Here is a 14,629-nt window from a genome sequence, read left to right on the forward strand (position 1 = left end):
GGTGGCAAGACCAGTTAATTCTCTGATGCAAAGTGGGATATTGTTCAACATTTTCAAAGCAGCCATTGTAAACGTTTTTGGCAGATGAGAGTCTCAGTTATTTGATGAATTATTCTTTGGGGTAATTCAACTCAAAGTAATTTAACTTGCAAAGTTATGTGATATTTCCATACTTCAAATGTTTAAAAAATACCATAGAGTTTTTGGGGGGGGGGGGGGGGGGGGTCATCAAGTTGACAGTTTCACCTTGATTTGAATAAGGTTTCTGTGGCTTTTCTTTGAAAATGGCAGATGATATCATCTTTATTCATCTTTATTATCTTTATCAGTATCATCTTAAGTAGATATGAAATGCTTAGAACACAAAACATTTAGATTATAGGACTTGTATACATGTCTTAGATAATATTTATCCTTGTTTCTCATATGTTTAACTGACATTGTATTAAAATTAAGTATGTGTTGCATTTAAAGAGTTATTTTAAACAAGTAGTATTCTTTGTTTGGCAAATAGTTTGTTACCATTTCAACATACCCGGTATAGAGAATTTTAAAGATCTAGATAAAATAGCAATGAAATTTGTATCTCACTTTGTCTTTTGTTTCAAAAGGGTACATTTCAACTTAATTCAATTCCATTCAAATTCAACTTCATTTCATTTTGAAAAGAAAATATTAAAAAGATCACATTACAAATAGTTATGACAATAGAACCATGGATACAAATGTGTACATATAATAGGTAGCAGGCTAGCAACTAAAAAGGAAAAGCTGAACTAGTGGAATACTTGACAAGACGGTCTATGAAAAATGCACCCCTTCATGTCTGAGGCCACCCTCAAAGACTTATTAAACTAGTGCAGCAGATCCAGGAATGTCAGAAAGTGTGTGGGGGGGGGGGTTAAACTCCAACAACAACCACTACATGTATATACTAAACTGTTTGTTCCAATAGGGGGCTGCTGCTAAAAAAAATCCCTTCAAAGATTTTTGAACCATCACCTTATATGCCCCATTCTCCTCTCCGGTTGCTATCACTTTTCACAGCCCCTATATACCCCCTTGACTTTCATCCAGAGACTGTAATTGTATCTCAAGTGTTAGCACTCACTCAGTTAAACAGCCTCATTGTCATGTGAACTGAGCACCACTTACAGGAGAGTCCAAGCCACCAAGGGGAGGGTAAAAGCAAGGCTCTAATCGCTGTTGACAGTAAAGTCTTTGAGAATCTAGTTTTTCATGAAAAGAAAAAAAATTCTGCCAATACTATTCATGTTTCAAGAAAAGTTCTTTTTGGAACCTGTATTTTGAGAGGCAAGGTTTTATAAGTGTGTACATGAACATGATTATACTTAACCCATCGGCTATGCATGGGAGCCAAATGGTTCCTTTTATTTATCTTTTAGGTAATGAGAAAATTCAGAATTCAACAAGTTAGATAACTTTAAGAAAAACTTTCTTGTACTGTCAAACGTAAGAGCTGATGACAACTTTCCCCTTTGATATTACCTTATTTATCCTAAGTACAATTACCTAGAAGAAATGAAATCAGAGGGTAGTTGTCCGGGGTGAGGAGAGGGGGAGGGGGAGAGGAGGGAAGGGGGAGGGGGAGGAACAGCTAGTTGTTTTTGAATCCCTATCTTATACAGGTACCTTATTCATTCTTTATAACATTAACCAAAGTCTTTGTCAAAGTCTTTGATCAAAGCCAGCCTACTACAGTCTCTCAGAGGGGGCAGGGCTGATGTGATATTGTAGCAGTCAAACTAGACACCTGTTTGAGACACTGTTCGCGGCTGCGTACATCTCGTACCTCATCAGAGAGTATCAAGTGTGAAATATCCTCCTTCCTGTTTGTATCGATTGATAATACCTGGAGGCTCTGTGAGCTCTCTCTTTGCTGATACTTAGGGTCCGTTCACATATTATCTTATAGCGTTCCTAATCTCAATCTCTTTCTACAACATTGTATAATAGTTACTTGATTGCAGACCATTTGATGTGTTAATGATACTTTGGTTAGGGAGTAGACATTCTCATGCTAAATTGTTGATATGCTTAAGAATCTTTTTGCACTCTCTCTATTTTCATATATCGGCACATATTTATAATCCGTCGAAACCAGTTTTCTGATGGCTTATGAAACCATACACTGAAAAATTCTTAAACTTAAGCATAAGATAACATCCTACATATGATAAGAGCAAGTAATCACAATTCATATCCTAATGTCATTTTATCTCATATTTTGGGAGAATATTAAATAATTCACATGTGCTCACTGAAAATAAGTATATTAATGTCTATTGTAGATTCGGTGTGAAAGGTGTATAAAGGAATACTATTGAGGTGCTTGACTGATTTGAAAACAAGATCATATTAGATTTATTGATGGTCTATATAGAGTACAGGATCTCTATTTCTCTTCTATAAGCTGTATGACAGCTATTATAATGATACTTCTAGATGTATCATTCTAGCACAGAATATATCTTTACTATACTCCTCTTACACTCAAAAACAAATATTTTCAGCTTTTCGCGAGGTGAAAAGAGCTTATTTTGCAGGGTTTTCTTTCAAAGCTGAAAAACCCGTACTGTCTATCTTGCCTGTGGAAATGTGTTAATGGGACATAATCGGATAAAATGTGTGGATATAGATAAAATAATGGGATCAAATGGTGTACTATTACTGTCAGTTTACTATCAAATATTTGAATTATAAATTGCTGTCCTGATAAAAAATTGTCAATTTTGCCTTGGGTAAACATGACAAATTACTCCATGTGAACTATAAAAAAAAATAGAAAGACAAAAAACTGAAATCAGTAATTCTTAGCACATAAAATATAATGTATATAAAAGTAAAACAAAAGATTAGAAACACTGATCATATTTCAATGATGGGTGGGTAAATAATGCTTTTGTATAAAGATTGTAATACCCCATTTTTCTATCACAGCTCAAGTTCATGGGCCCTAGAAAATGCAAGCCAATCTGAAATAGGACGAAGTTCAGAATCATAGCCAGATGTTATAAAAGATGAAACATAATATCCCATCAAACTGTTTCCATTGACACCGATCATCATTTGCAAGTTAAACAGCATAGGGTGTAATGTACAAACCATCATGTGGATACCGGATGATGACGGGGTCCTGTTTCTGCAAGCTGGCATCAATTCTAACTTTCTTTTAATCATGCATCTCTTGGGAGAAACAGCAGGCATTTGATACCCATGGTGGTATTCATCATTCATTGTCTCACCTTCCTGGGGTTAATTTATAATAATAATAATAATATGGATATTTATATAGCGCCGGTATCCGCCAGGCTCTGACGCTCATGGCGCTGTACATACATGTATTACTATCACAAAAATATAACTTCTTAACTAAAATAAAGTAAACTAAAACACAAATTATAACGCTACATTGACATGATTAGATAGCACTGTTTAGAAAGAGATGGGTTTTTAGAGCAACTTTGAAGGCATGAAGGGTAGTTAAATTACGAATACTAACTGGCAGCTTATTCCAAAGGGACGGACCAGAATGAGAAAATGCTCTATCCCCCCAGGAACTGCGCGTCTTAGGGACAACTAATAAGGAGGATTGAGATGAACGAAGATGTCTTGTAGGCTTATACTTAACAATCAACTTGATATTGTAGGAAGGAGCAGAGTCATACAAGGAATGGAAAACTAGCAACAACAACTTAAAAATAATTCGGTCACATACCGGGAGCCAGTGAAGAGTTTTGAGAATGGGGGTGATGTGGGTTCTACGAGAAGAAAGTGTGACAATACGTGCAGCAGTATTTTGCAGTTTCTGGAGTCGAGAAAGTTGTGTGTTAGGGAGCAGATAGAGAATAGAATTACAGAAATCTAAGCGTGATGAAATAAGAGCATGTACAAGTTTCTCTGTGGTTGAACGACTTAAGTATTTCCTAATAAAACCTAGATTTCTCAGTTGATATCTGACTGACTTACAAATACTAGAAACATGAGTTGACAATGACATAGACGAGTTTAACATGACACCAAGGTTACGACATTGCGAGGAAGGATGAATTACAGAATCTGATATGGATATATTGAACGACTGTATCTTAGCAAGATTTGATTTGGAACCCAATAAAATTAATTCAGTTTTACTATCATTCAGTTTGAGTGAGTTCGAGTTCATCCAAGTTTGCACATCTTTGACGCAAGCATCGAGTAGTTTGACAGTCCGACTTGCGTCATTTTGATTGGGAAGGAACGATGCGTAGATCTGGATGTCATCTGCATAGCAGTGATACTTGACATCATGCTGCTGTAAAACTTGCTTGAGCCTAGTGATGTACAAGGAAAACAGCAACGGCCCCCCGACTGACCCCTGCGGGACGCCACAACTGAGCTTGACAGGATCAGATCTTTCATGATTTACACATACCGACAGAGATAAAGATGCTTGTGTGCATGCGCATGGTATCATGATGATGGGGTGATAGAGTTGTTTTCTAAATGATTATGGGCCATGCATCCTTTCAGTCTCACCGCAGGAGAAATAAAGGCTTAAAAACTGTGAAATATGCAGAATTAGAGTTGCTCCCTGATTCAGCGATGATACATCAAATTATTCATTGAAATATGAATGAATGCAGTAGACAGGAGTTTAATAGGAAATTAGTTGGTGGTAATGTTTTAGAAAGTGTTGTGATGACAAATGGGGTGTATGACGAGGTGAAAGTCATTTATATCTAGGATTCAAAAGTGCGTTGAACTTCTACGATGGAAGAAATAAGAAATGGCATGTTGGGTTTGAACAAAATGCCAGCCAGGATGGTTACTAAAAAGTATTATTTATTTAGAAAACTTGAGTCTTACTGTTCCTTAAAGGCTTGCCGTCTATAGTGCTATCGTCCAAGCTCTTCCAAATTAGATTTGGAAAACTAGTTGAACGTGAACATCAAAATATGAAAATTGCATCCCTAAAAATAGTTTGAAAAAATTGGGCCTCAAAAACTGTGATGCTGACGTCACTTCTTTCCAAACAGCATAAACAAAATATCAGTGTTCTAAATTGTGTACCGGTAATCACATTGTATCACATGATCCCAATTACCTAATACTCCAAAGTATGTTAGAAAACAACAATGTAATAAAGACATCAATTTAAAAGGTAATTATGTTCCTCCAAGGAAGAGCGTTTGTATTTTTGATAGAAATTAGATCTTTTAAGGACTTCAAGGCTTTAGGTGGTATCATATATCAAATCCCTGGATGGGTTTCAGTTGGCTTGTCGTTGCACCACGTCCTTATAAACTACTTTCTGCTTGTTACCTTACAGTGTCCATCAAAGTTGAAAAGACTTCTATCCAATAATTGTTATACATGTAATAGAAATGCCCTTAAGCAGTGGCACTGATTCATTCTAGAAAGAAAAAAGATTTGGTAATACATTGCAAGCTTGTTTTAATGTAGTTAGTCAGTAAGATATTGGTGCAAAGGTATGAAGTTAAGATTGAAAGTCACATCATTTCATTTTAAATCTAAATAGCCAGCAAAATTTGTGAGCACATTTTTAAAGAAATTGTCTAACTCATATATAACAGTATATATATTCAGTCTTTAACGTCTTGTAATCACTTATTTTCTTGAGAATTAAGCATGACATATTTAAATTAAAGCTTTGGATGAAGTATATCCTAATTAAACAACAGCTTATTAATTTGGCATCTCTCCTTTCATCATTGCCCTCCTTTCGTCTGCTTGCCCACAGCTGTCTATCTCCCGTAGCTATCATTGAAGATGCTTTTACATGGATACTATCAATCCCACACGTTAAACACACCAGGACTCGTTTCCATGGAAACTGAGGTCCCAACAGGCTTGATGAGATGCAAGAGTCGTCATTGCATGGTATCAATAATTAACCATTTGGGTTCCCTCTCTGCCTTGATCAGTCCTCTGAAGTTAGCAAGCTTGAGAGAAAAAGCAAAACAATCAAGACACAGTGTTAATGCATTAGGATCAAGAAAGTGATTCAAGAAGAAGTCAATGGATATGTTGGTAAACAATTTTATCTATCTTAAATATCAGAGATCGTTAGGTTAAGCAACCTAATTTTCATGTCAGTCTTGTGTCCCCTACTACGCCCCCTCCTTGCCATTATCCTGCGCTCATTGAATGATGTATTGGTTTAACAGTGAGGAGCATTTGTGGGGCGAATTGCAGTGGAAGTAAACTGCTTTTTTAAAGAGATTCTTCAAGCAAAATTTGGTGTAAAATCTTGATACCTTCCAGTAACTTCCAATCATCTATAAACACGATAGCAACTACTTACAAAAAATTAACCTAACGCAATTTCACATACTGAAATGTGTGAACATAACAATGATGTATTAAGTAATCTGAACCTGATTTTTGTGAAACATACAATAAGATATCTTAATTGCCCTTGAGTTGATTTTTTTCCAAAAATAGTTGTGATCAAGTATTCAAAGGGAAAAGTCCTCTAATAATATTACTGATATTTTGCTTGAATGAACACTATGCTGGTAATCAATCTGAATTATGCTACACATAGCTTTTTAAATCCTTACTTTCTTGGAGTGTTTTTTAATCAAAGCAATTATTTATTTTCTTCTTTTGGTGTGTGTGCAGGACTCTTGGGACTCGTGCCTTTTGGAATGCAGCGATTTCTCTGGTTGTGTAAGTTATCAATTTTATTTCATTACATCCATTAAGCAATTATTTGCTCCATTTACCAAAATCCATAACCATCAGGCCAAATCAATTATGTGCTCTATGAATTAAACTAACCACATTTATATTGTTTATTTATGATATTATAATAAAATAAAGTTATTAATGCAAGACAGTTTCTGTAACAGATGCTGCATTTGTGGTTCTTTCTGTGGGAAGCTCGATAATACAATGATTATAATCTTGCCTAATCATCCAAAGTGACTGATCAGTTAATCCAGAATAACACCTCATGCAGATCATCATACAAATTGCAGTTGATCTTTTATTCATTCAGTAATACGGTGGATGTATTAGATTGAAATAACAGACTTAAGGCATGGCTTGAGATTGTGTTTTAGATTGTCCTTTAATGGTAATCCCAGTCATGCGTTTCTAAACTGTGGCAATCACTCAAGCCTGGCGTAGGAGTGATACGTCATCATCTTCCCACTTGATACCCATTCATCCTTTTCCACCTGTGGAGGAAGAGGGGGAAAAACGTTGAGTATTGAGTAAAGAACGTTGAGTATTGAGTATTGCATTTATCCTTGCATGACTGTGACTGTTTCTGTGACTTTTACTTATAGCTATACAAAGTGATTTTTGTGTAGGTGTATGGGGCCTAGGGCATGGAAAGATGTGGGTATTCTTGTTCTGTGTTCTGTTTACCATTTTACCCATCTTTCACAAATGGCTACTGGCATTGAAACAATAATTTTCCAACGTCATATAGAATTTAAGGCTAGTTTTGTGCCCAAATAAGAAAGAAACAATTTTTGTGTTACTTGGGATTTATACTTTTTTCTTAAGTATAAAAATGAGGCTACATTCAAATCAAAGAATGATCTCTTTCGTGCCTCCTCTGAAGATAATGGCTTTAGGAGTATTGTGTCTATTAATATGTTTGTCCGTTTCCTGTTGTTTCATATAGAGGCATAGAGCAATAAATCATTTCAAACTCATGGTCATGTGAGGATTAAAAATATTTGTGGACTTCAAAATGATTTCTATATTGGGATAGAGTCATATTCTTTTGATATTTTGCTCAGAGAAAAGATTTTTTGGAAGGGAAATTAGGGGAAATATAGTATGTTCCCTTGGGATTAACTCATTCTGTATTTAGAAAGTTGATTCTAGCCCTGATAAGGCTTTACTTGTACATCAGACAGCACATAATTCTCAATGATCTTGGTATAAAAAAGTCACAATTTTTTTAAACATGATTTGTCTTGCCTTTTTAAATGTGCAAGAACTAGCGATTATCAGAGATTGAATGACCAGTGAGAGGTTATGCTGTTAGGTCTTGTCTTGTTTTTTTATGAAAACAATAAATTTCCTAGTAGGAAAAAAAAAGTTGGTTACTTTGATATGCTGATATTCTAAATCAAATTCATAGGAAACATACACAATTGTTCCTCTCTCTCTCTCTCTCTTGCTCTTTCTCTCTCTTGCTCTTTCTCTCCCTTGAAGTTCCTCTCTTTATCCGTCATTCTCTCTCTCTCTCTCTCTCTCTCTGTCCTTCCATCCCTGTCTCTCTCTCTCTATATTGCTTTCTTTCATTCTATTTCTCTCTTTTTCCCTCCCCTATTGCATCTGTTGTTGTTGTCATGAATATTTTTGAGTGGTTGGTCCGTCATCTACATACTGTTGATGCTGAGAGAAAAGCGATATAAACTAGATCAATTATTGATTGCGTTATATTATAGTGATAGCAATGCCTTAGGGGAAAGAAAAGGATAGCATCCACCATTATATCGAATACAGTTAGAATTGTTTCAATGGTGAAAAATATTGTAATTTGTCTTGCAGAGGGCTATATTGACAGATTTCTCATCGATTACCAATATCTTCACATCTCATTTAGATAGGTGTAGTGATATGATTATCATATGACATAATCTGAACTTTTTATTTCTTCTCTCTATATCTTTCTCTATCTCTCTCTCTATCTCTCTATCTTTCTCTATATCTCTCTCTCTATCTCTCTCTATCTCTCTCTATCTCTCTCTCTCTCTATCTCTCTCTCTCTATCTATCTCTCTCTCTCTCTCTCCCTCTTTGATTATATTATTATTATTGTATTCCTCACTCTCTCCCTTTTTTTTTATTTGTACGGCTTTCCTTTTAAGTTATTTCAACAACCCTAACCTTATATCATCACATCTGCTTCCAATATCTCATCTCTAGTGCTTCTTTATCTCCATCTATTTTGGTTTTCTACTTAGACCAGTTTCCCTTTCCTATTTTCTGTCTATCCTCTATTCATATATTGATATTCATCTCACATACCATACATTCCCCCCTCCCCTCTCTCTCTCTCTCTCTCTCTCTCTCTCTCTCTCTTTCTCTGTTTCTATCTTTTTCCTTTTCTTTCTTTTTCTATTTCTCTCTCTCTTTCTTTTTCTCTCTCTCACAGACACACACTTTCCAACCATGTAGTAAGTTTTCTTATATTATTGTTTTTTGTTTGTTTTACAGATGGACTGTGACTCACCATGTGCAAACTCTACAGGTAAGTTATGCCATCACATCAACAGTATCAAAATCATTCTCACTCTGCCATTGAACTTCTCTTCTCTCTTTTTTTTTTTTGGTGGGGGGTAAATTTTATTGTGTCCGAAAAATAATACCCTCATTCCCGGTGTAAACGAACCATTTTACTTTTCTTTTTTTCTGTATAAATTTTCATTATGTAGTTATTCTATTTACCAGAGGGGGGGGGGGGGGGGGAGGGTAATATTTCTAAAACCAAAAGAGCAGTATTAAACGCCTTCTGGCTTAAAAATCTTTGAGTGACCAGTTTTACAATACTTGTTTTTCCCAATGACTGTAGTGTAATGAAAACCGTTGGGCAAACGCAAAATTTGGTTTTGATTTCCAATCATAAATATCTTGGTAATCAGACAGGCGATTGGCTTGTAAAAGTCATGGGGTTCCTGACTGACCTAAAGGTTTATAATTTCATCGCAGCATGAGCTAAATCCAGGACTTTGTTTCAGAATCTGAGACACAGTTACCGGATCCCTTTAAAATGTAAAAGGAGTAAACCGTTTTTTTTTACATGTAATGTCCATGCAACTTTTTTTTAATAACCATTTATTATATTACATATACAGACTACACGCCAACAATGACCTCAAACTTGACCCATCCAGATCACATGACCCTGCAATGGTCAGCCGGAAGTGAAAACATCAGTACAGTATACATTCTTGAACAAGAGTCGACAGATCAAGGCTGGCATCTTCTTAACATGGTATTAATGCATGTCTTCATTTCTAATAATGTATTAGATTTATTTAAATCATATCTACATTGATATAAGACAGGCATACTTAGTATAAAGCCAGGTTTTTGTTTTGCATTATTTTAGCTTGATTTGATTATCTTTTTATTCAATATTCTTTAAAGGTACTATGTCCCTTTTGCAGCCAACCTCAAATTCTGTAGAACTTTGCAGGAATTATGAATATGTCATGTATGTCCTTTCTGTGAAATTTAAATGTTAGCAGTGTCCGAATATTTAATTATGCAAGGAAACCTGTTTACTTGCTAGACTTCACTGTCAGACAATATTGAGTGACTGACTTCCTTTTTTTTTTCTTTGATAATAACATACATAAAATGAGCTGTAAAGGGTACATGAGCATTTGTCTACATCAATAACCCACTTTTTGTTACGGCCAAAAATTAACTGATATCCAATGTGCACTATCTTTATTTATGTTTTATGCCCTAAATGGTGGTGATAATAATATGACACTATCTCATCTATTATGAAATGCTCCATGATCAATCTGGATTGTAACCATTAGTCAACTTCACTTGACTACTTTATGAGATATCTAAAATCTTCTTCTTCTTCTTCTCTATTTCATTCTTCTACTCCTCCTTCTTCTTCTCCTCCTTCTTCTTCTCCTTATTCTTCTACTCCTCCTCCTTCTTCTCCTTCTTCTTCTTCTACTACTTTTCTTCTTCTTCTCCTTATTCTTCTACTCCTCCTTCTTCTTCTCCTTATTCTTCTTCTTCTTCTTCTACTCCTCCTTCTTCTTTTCCTTATTCTTCTACTCCTCCTCCTCCTCCTCCTCCTTCTCCTCCTTCTTCTTCTTCTACTCCTCCTTCTTCTTCTCCTTATTCTTCAACTCCTCCTCCTCCTTCTTCTCCTTCTCCTTCTTCTTCTTCTTCTACTTCTTCTTATTCTTCTGATTCTGTTTCTTATTTTGTTCTTCTTTTCCTTGTTCATCCTTCTTCTCCTCCTCCTTCTTTTCTATCAGACCAGGGAGACTTCCTACACTCTGACAGAGAATGATGGATGTGGGGCTGCATTTAGTGTGGCTGCAGTCAATCTTCATGGAGTGAGCAGATATGGGTGGATTGGTCTTAGTAAGTGAAGAGAAACAATTTCTACTCCTGTGTCAAATGTTTTATTTTCATCTCTTCCAATACGTATTTTTATGCTTAATTTCAATTTTTGTAATAGAAATGTTTGTATAGCAATTGTTAAATACTTCTCAACTCTTTCGCTCAAACAACTTCCATTCTTGTCTTCTTCTTTCACTTCTTTCCACCACCTTGTTCTTTCAACATAAAAGTATTAAACTTATAATTTTGTTTTGCAATTTCGATTTCATCTTACCAATGATAAATAATTGCTGCAAAAGTTGACTTACAATATATATTTTGGTTTTGTATATGTCGATATCTCTCTCTCTATTTTAATTTGTTTGTAAATTGAACATTTTCAGCCTGCGAGCTGCTTGTTTGATGTCACAATAAAAAAAATACTGTTTTAAAACCATTTATGCTATTTATCATGTCATAGATATGATCAAATTGATATACAAACAGAGATTTTCTAAAGATTAATTAGAGTCTAGTATGAAAAAAGAAAGGTAATAATAATATTAATATTTCAACTAGTAGTTATCACCTTGGAAATCATCACAATGGCTCTAACTCTAGCAACTTTAATCAGAGCATAGTATATCAAGGAATAAATTGACCATTAGTAGTCTCATTTTGTATGCATTTAAAGGGAATTAAAAGTTAATGTTGTTTTGTTTTGTCCAATCAGATATACCAGCTTTGGATAAATCTACTGTGACACACACCGTTGATCAGAATGATGACAATGTTACTATCATAGTATCATGGCAACATCCACTAGGTAAACCATGTTTCTTTTACCATCTGGGAATACTCAGTGACATTATTCAGTTCCTTTATTCACGTATACTTCTTTTTATTCATTTATGATGTTGATTCAGAGTAGCAAATTTTCACCAATTCTGATGGTCTCCCCTAAAGCTCTGTTGTTATCTGATATAACAGTTATTGTGAAACCATAACGACATGGCAATTCCACAGCAACTGAATGGCACGAAAGTGCCGCCTTCCTAGACATCTGAATTTATTTACCAGAAGTATAAGATTAATAAATTGACAAAGTAAGATTGTGGTCAAATAGTCAGTATTGAACAAGTTTCCATGAAGGATTATATCCTCGTAGCTGTCATATCTAATGAGTTATGATAATTTTGGTTTATCGTAGGTGAATGGCTTGTTCGAATGAAATGAAATATCTGTGGACTAAACCCCTTTTCGTCCTTTCTAAACTTTTGGTGCTGAATTGTAAAAGATCCTCATATTTCTGTCCCTCTTTCATCATGATTTCTAACTATTTCTTTTCAGGTTGGGAAGATGCTATCACATCCTATATTGCATCATTTAGTTTCAACGATGGTTTGTCTGGCTCCTCATTTCATCACCATGATTATGAATTTGAGGTAAATTTCTTATTATAATTTCTTAATGCTTATTAAAAATTAAAAATTCCAATTCAAAAAGGTGGGTTTGACTTATAACAGAGTACGCCAATCTTAGGGAATAAAAGCCCAGTGAAAAGTTTTATTTCGTATTACCTGGGTGTCCCAAGCTAATTTTATTCCATATTTGGTGTACTAAATTATCATTTCATTTCTCCAATTACCCAGACTTCATGTGTTTTTTTCTTTTTCCAAGTTGAATGTGTATATCATCTCTCAAAATTCCCCAAATTTGTTCTTTTTAAAGGTAAAGACCAGTATTGGAAACGCCCCAATTTCAAAAAATGAAATGGAAGCTCTTATTACCAATCATGTGAAAGAATATGTTTTGAATATTACATGATGAAAAAAAATTTGACCGGAAACCGCCTACTAATTGATATATTTGGTAAATTAGTGTATCTCTTGCCTGTTGAGAGATATGATATGCACGTGTCGCGCACGTGTGTGTAGTCCCATATACATCTTTCTGTGTACAGTGCTTCTAACTTTATGAAGACTTGGCCAAATTTCTTATCATTTTGATGATTCCAGAACCTTGCAGTACATCTATGCTAGATGATTAACATTTTCTGATCGATTTCACAACGTTTCTTTCACAATGCAATCGCATGACCATAATTGGTCTTTAGCTTTAAGACTTTATAATAATACAGTATGTTGTTTCTCTTGTTTTTCTTTCGTGAAGGTGAATGTAACCACGGTAACCCTGACAGTACCCATCAATGATACAGAGAAAGACCTTACGTTTCAGGTAGGTAGTCAAGAAGAAGAAGAATACTGGTTTCTTATATAGCGCCTTATCAATAACTGACCACAGCGGCTTACAGGATTCTTATTACCCTGGTGACTTGATTCAACAACCTCCCTGGGGAGCATTCCAGCTAGTTGCCATTTTTCCACACATCCTATAATCTGGGGAGGGGTTTAATTCACTCACAAATAAATATGTAATAAGGTAGATGCATTTCAGCAGAAATGTCATTGAAAAAGTGGAGGAATTGTCTATAAGTGTCATCACCATCTTAAGAGAAAAGGGGTTTGCTTTCCAGGGAAGACTTCATCTGAAATACCTTTTGTATTATTCTCATTTTGTGATTGATTTAAAAACATGACAAAGGACACCCCCCCCCCCCCCACCCCCTCCGCTTCTACTGCTTGTCCTTATTTTCTAGCCTTTTCTGAAGAATCTTTTTATTTTTACAGAACAGCTACTTGACCACTTTTGCTCCATTTTCCCTGGATCAAAGATATAAATTGCTGTTTTTATGACATTTGAAGAGGCATTAACAGCCCCGGGTGTTTTAGCCAAGAAGTCGAAAGCCCCATTTTGGTTTGTTGATAGTGTTATTAATGTCTGTACTGAGTAAGTGGTTAAGCCATTAGGAGAAGAGGAATTGAATTTGTGGAGAAATAAAACACACACCATTTCTCATCTTGAGCACACAAAATGAGTTCTTGTAACGTCCAAATGACAATTAGTTTTCATTGAATTAAGTTTTAAAAGCCACTGTTTTTTTCTCTCACTAAATGCTGATCTTGCAATTTCTGAGAAATAAAATGTGTAGATGTTTCCTTTACCGGTATGCTTATTATTAAAGTATTCTCAAATTCAAGTTTGTCTGTGACTCTCTCTAGTGAGTTTTTCTCTCTCTCTTTCTCTTTTTTTCCCCTCTCTCTCTCTCTCTCTTTTATTACCAGGGTTTAATATTTTTTTTCTTTTTTCCACAGCTCTATGGCACCGATGGCTGTCGAAAAACAGTGAAGATGAGAAAGTTTTTTACAAATGTCATCAGAAGAACAGTCCTCAGTAAGTCAACAAACTTGTTAAATTTGTTATTATAAAGCTGTTCAAATCATGTAATGCATAGAGCAGCATTGGTATAGGTTTCGGTATAGGTCTAAAGGTTTATGTACATATTTGTTCAGTATTTGATACACATTTAGAAATGATTATATCTCAATCTTTTCCTCACACGTTTCTTGATAGAAATTGTTTTGTGTAAACCTACTGTTCATATCCATCTTTCTTAAATCCTCTTAGCTTCACATTATGTTAGCGCAGTGGAGAAA

At 35.1% G+C, this 14,629-nt stretch overlaps 1 long non-coding RNA gene across 1 annotated transcript; it reads left to right on the top strand.

The window, feature by feature from the left end:
- The first annotated feature begins 6,574 nt into the window (after positions 1-6,574).
- On the top strand, positions 6,575-10,090 carry LOC115929655. The gene is made up of 3 exons (XR_004066640.1): positions 6,575-6,696; positions 9,210-9,243; positions 9,848-10,090. It is a non-coding gene; the product is annotated as an uncharacterized LOC115929655 (long non-coding RNA).
- Positions 10,091-14,629: the final 4,539 nt, after the last annotated feature.

Source organism: Strongylocentrotus purpuratus, unplaced genomic scaffold (assembly GCF_000002235.5).
Source record: "Strongylocentrotus purpuratus isolate Spur 01 unplaced genomic scaffold, Spur_5.0 spur5_scaffold_5, whole genome shotgun sequence".
In the NCBI taxonomy this organism is placed as follows: domain Eukaryota; kingdom Metazoa; phylum Echinodermata; class Echinoidea; order Camarodonta; family Strongylocentrotidae; genus Strongylocentrotus; species Strongylocentrotus purpuratus.